This window comes from Dipodomys merriami, unplaced genomic scaffold (genome assembly GCF_024711535.1).
Source record: "Dipodomys merriami isolate MVZ:Mamm:240054 unplaced genomic scaffold, mDipMer1.0.p SCAF_87, whole genome shotgun sequence".
Classification (NCBI taxonomy): domain Eukaryota; kingdom Metazoa; phylum Chordata; class Mammalia; order Rodentia; family Heteromyidae; genus Dipodomys; species Dipodomys merriami.
Genome location: NW_027206479.1, coordinates 5,334,441 through 5,339,740, shown reverse-complemented (window position 1 = coordinate 5,339,740; position 5,300 = coordinate 5,334,441). Strand labels below are relative to the sequence as shown.

At 34.4% G+C, this 5,300-nt stretch overlaps 1 pseudogene; it reads right to left on the bottom strand.

Moving 5' to 3' along the window:
- Window positions 1–1,631: 1,631 nt before the first annotated feature.
- LOC138820379 (U6 spliceosomal RNA) lies at window positions 1,632–1,731 on the bottom strand (annotated as a pseudogene).
- Window positions 1,732–5,300: the final 3,569 nt, after the last annotated feature.

The window sequence follows — 5,300 nt, the reverse complement described above, 5'->3', positions numbered from 1 at the left end:
ATAGTAAAAAATGGAAAAAGATAAAATAAATCATGGTGAAAAAAGATGCAGAAAATTCACCGGATATTTCTGAGCAGTTCAACCAACATGAACTATTAGGGAAATACATGGACACCTCATTTTCACTGGCACTCAAAGTCTCTGGTTAGGCAATTCTGATAAAGATGAGAAACAAGATGAAAAAATGAGAAATGGTATCAATTGCAATAAAAAATAGAGAAGGATCCAAGCAAATTTCTTTTTTGTGCTGCCGAAAATAATCGGCTTACTACAGTGTGGAAACTACTTTCCAAAAGGGCCACTCATGTGAATACAAGGGATGACGATGAATATACACCTCTTCATCAGGAAGTCTACAGTGGACACTTAGACATTGTCCTTGAGTTGGTGGCTCAAGCGGCACACACAATAACTGTAGATGGATGGACACATCTGCACAGTGCATATAAGTGGAATAATAACAGAGTGGCTTCTTTCTTACTTCATCATGATGCAGATTCCAATGCCCAAACTAAAGGCCTCTTGACCCACTTGAATCTTGCTGCTGGAAATTAAGATAGCAAAAATTCATTTGATCTCCTTCTGTTGAAACATTACATAAAACCATGTCTGAAGAACAATTTGGAAGAAACTGCATTTGATATTGCTAAAAAGATAAGTATGTATCACTACCTCTTTGAAGTTGTGGAAGACTGTACAAATTGTTCTACTAAGTCCTAATGATTCAATTACTTTTCTTAAATTTCAAAAATGCCATTCCATCTTTTGTGTCCATACAAAATATTTTCACAATCCAAATAGCAATAACTTATTGTAAAAATTCATGGATTCTGTGGAATTCTTTCAAGTGAATTGCCTGCCTTTGATGTCAAAATGTATTCAAGAGTTTTTGTGTATATCTATAATGATTTCTTCAGAGTTTGTGACTTTTTAATCAGAAATAATTTTAACTTATCTATTGAAATTTATACAGAAACTAAAGATATTTCTCATGCTTGTCTGAAAAAGTATATTTTAAAATATTCTATAGTCTATGTTTGTATAGTGTCCATAATGTATTTTATTCTCTCCTAGATATAATACTTTGAATTCTATGCTACTTTATAATATACAGCTTCATTAATGTGTCTTTTCAGATTTCATTCCATATAGAAATAGTTTTAGATTCCTTTGTTTCCTAGGTCCTTATAGTATTATATTACTTTGGGATAGAACGAAAATGTTGTCTAATTTCAAAAGTTTTATAAAGGTTATGCTATGTAAAGGCCTTTCTTTTTTTTGGTGGTGGTGGGGGGGTGTCCGGTCGTGGGCCTGAACTCTGGGCTTGGGCGCTGTCCCTTAGCTCTTAAGCTCAAGGCTAGTGCTCTACCACTTGAGCCACAATGCCAATTCCGGCTTTTTTCTTTTTGCTTATGTGGTGCTGAGGAATCGAACTCAGGGCCACAGGCATGCAAGGCAAGCGCTCTACCAATGAGCCACCTTCCCAGCCCCATATAAAGGCCTTTCTAAGGTCAAGATTTAATACACTGATGTCAAACTAACTTTTAATTATATGAATTGCATGTATTTTTACACTTGTAATTTTGTAATCAATTTTAAATGTTTTTTTCATTTCTTGCATCTGAAGAATGAAAAATTTGGAATACTTCACAAATTTTAATATCATCTTTGTGCAAGTGCCATGTTAATCTCTGTATTGTTGTAATTTGGGTATACATACTGCTGAAGCATGTATTATCCTCTAAATTAAATAGTTAATGATGCAATCTTTATACAGGCTTATATCCTTGGGTGCCTATTTGGTACAAGGAAACGTTAATGTTTCTAACAGTGCTATTGATCTTATATTCCTGAAATTCTGTGAATAGTGGAAAAATTATATTGTTCAGTCTATTGCTCACATTTGCAATTTTTTTGTCAATTACTATTTTAAATATTTTCCATTTTGGATTTGATTGCACTTTCAAGTGTTTATAGCTAGGTCCAAAGGTGATGGCTGTTGCAAGTAGTAATTTATCCAAATGAGTTAGTTCTGTGGAGCTATTTGATTCAAAGTAAGCCTTGCTTAAGAGCTACTTCTAAACTTCTGCAGTTGAAATTTTCCCAGAAGAGGTCTTACTTTTCCCAAATGAGATCCTAGGATCCCAGAACCCAGTTATCTGCATCATCAGATAACATGGGCAATACTTTTCACCTAGGCCCATGCAACATGCCAATAGAAACTAATTGAATATGCATATCAATTTCTCGTTTCCTATATTTCAGGTCCCCAATTCCTTGAGATGCAGGAATTATCAGTAAGCAATTGTGAAATGCAAGGCAACTTAAAATGAAGGAGGAGATCACAAAATCTGAGAGACAGTGCTGAAATTCAAACTTTCAGTTTACAGATGCTCAATCCATATGAGTGAAAAAGTTCACAAAATGTCATAAGATTATTTTTAATACCCCTCTTCTAATGAGTAATGAAATAATATCAGTCCAGCATAAGTGGTCCAAAAAAGATACATAATTGCTCTACGTATTTTTGGAAAACTTGACGTAGAGGTCAAATGTAATTTAGAAAAAAATTAAGTGAGAAGATACTTAGTGCTTCAAAACATTGGTACTTCAGTTAAACTTGGTTCTGTGATATAAAAAGGTTGTCACTCTCAAACCAATGATAACCTACATTTAATCTCCTGAAAGTGTATTCATTTTCAAATAAAATTATATTCACCAAAATAACTTGTGACAAGTAGTTGATACTTAGTGACATTACAAGTTTTTCAAGTGTAGGGAGAAAGTTACAATAGAGTTGATTTATTTACCCAGCACCAATGACTAACAGTTTCAACCATTCATTAAAGTGTAGAAATAGTACCACCCACCATTTGTTTTGTTCAGTAGGTGCCTTCCAAAACTGTGTTCAATAGATCAGCCTCCCATATTCCAAACCCAAAGGTTAGCTAATGAAGTAAATTTCAACAAAATAGTTGTTGGGTCTTCGTCCATCCCATGAAAGACAGACGGGGTCCATGGAAAGGTAAGTGTGGCCAGTAGCCTGTTCCCCAGCCTCCCTTAGCCAGGGAGACAATCAGACGCAGCAGGGAGTCAAGTCAAGCTGTAAACTCGTTTATTAACACAGAGCAAGCCATTTTTAAAGCAAAAAGCAGCACGTGACATGGGAGGGGAGGGAGAGGAACCAATCACTGTAAAGGTCACACCCTATCATGCACCTAAACTTCCACGGGCTGGTTGTGCACTGAACGTAAAGCAAATTGGGCTCTGCCCACTCAACTCCCTCTCAGAGCCATCTTGGCTGCTCATGTGCTCCAAAAATAGTGACAATAGTCACAAATAGTTGCTTATCATATGTTGTTTTATGTTTTCTCTATCTGTCTAACATAGAAAGAAATATGACTTTAAGTCTTGAATATGAGTACTCATCAGAGATGTGACAAACATAAAATCTGTCTTCTATTTCTATCATATTCCTCTATAATAGTAAATCTTAGATTTCTCCTTTTTCCAAAACCTACAAGTAGTAGAAAATATTATCCCAGGTAAAATAAAATAATCACACACCATTGTACAAAGCTATTTATAAAAATTGATAATTAGGAATACATTCTAAGCCATTTTTAAACTTTCTTTTTGACTAAAGATCAATCTTCCAAATAGATGAGAATACAATCATGTCTAGGTGCTTCGCATCTCCATTCTTGCAAATTGTTACTGCAGATGAATGAATTATGGAAATATAAGCTGACATCAGTTAAAGTATATGCAGGATTGAATGTATATAAACCTTTCAAATTATTATCAGACATTTTAACAGAATGAGTATCAGAGAGGAAGTTGAAACCAGAGAGGAATAATAGTAAAGATGAAAAATTGAACAAAGGGTAAGTATAGCTAGAATACCCAATGTACACATGTGATAAAGGAAGTGATAAATCAGAAATAAATCTTGGAGAAGGGGTTAGTTGAGAATGATAGAAGGAGTGACTGTGATCCAGGAATATTGGATAAGTAGATGGATATATTTAATTGTAACACACTTGAACAACATTATGAAATTCAGTTAATAAACACAACAAAAAATCAAAAGCACACAAAAATCACAACCAAAGAGCAATCTCTAGAGAGTATGAATATGACCTTTCAAAATATTAAGGAGTTAATGAAGGGCAGTCTTGGGAAAAGCAAATAAAGCTTTTCAAAGAGGGCAGTTTGGGGTAAGAGAGAATTTTGAACAGATTTAAATAGATTGTCTAAGGTTATAAATCACCTACATCAGCTGCAAATATTATCTTTCTTCAGGTAATTTTCTTTAGATGAACTGGATACTCCAGCCCTCAGCCACACTTGATAGCTTGAGAATATAAAATGGATGAAACAAGATGAAGAACCTATTGCTCCACTGGAGAGAAAACAATCCTCTATGTTTTCTTTCATCTCTCTTCAATACTTTTTCTTCATACATTTAAGTCGATTTTGAATTATATTTTTCCTTCTTTGATCTGGCAAAGTAATTAGTCAAATAATTCGCTAAATTTTTTTATCATGCTGTTGAATTGGGCAAGCGAGTCCATTAAACTTCCCTCTTGCATTTGGTTGCCATGAAACAACATCTATATTAATGAGGAAAAATCTAATGTAAAGCTTTCTCTCCAGAAAACTAGTCGAAGAATCTGTGCTCAAAAATCTTTGGCTATACATTTTCCTTTTTTCTGTTACCTTGAATGGCTTCTTGTGTCTAAAGTGCCCAGAAAAATAAGTACTCCATCACCTTTCGGTTTAATCAATTCTAACCTCAAAGATATATTTTGCTAACAAGATGCTTAGACGAATTAAAAACTACACCGCTTTTATCTTCTCTAAAGACTCTCCTTAGATACCATATCAGGAACAGAAAAGTTATTCCTTGCAAAATGATTTCAATAGATTATTTTTCTCTTGGGCTTGCATTTGCTCAACAAGATGTATGAAGGAGAATAGAGTTAAATTACCATACTATGAAAGATAGTGTCTGTTACAAAAGGACAATGCTTCTATGTCCTACTTCTATGTGCTCCTCTTAGCTCTTGCTTGATTTCGAATTTATCACGGCTCCTTGGCTTTATGTCTAGTGAAGCTGAAGGACTATACAGCCTCAGTCACTGCTACATCTTCACGATTTCTCTTTTAAAATTCTCTTAAGTTGCCTCATTTGGATGTGGAATTTATTTTATTCTCTTCATTCAATCAGTTCTGCAGTGTAGTGAGCCAGATAAGCTCTGTCAGTTTAGGTAGCAAAAATATTAAGACAATCTATA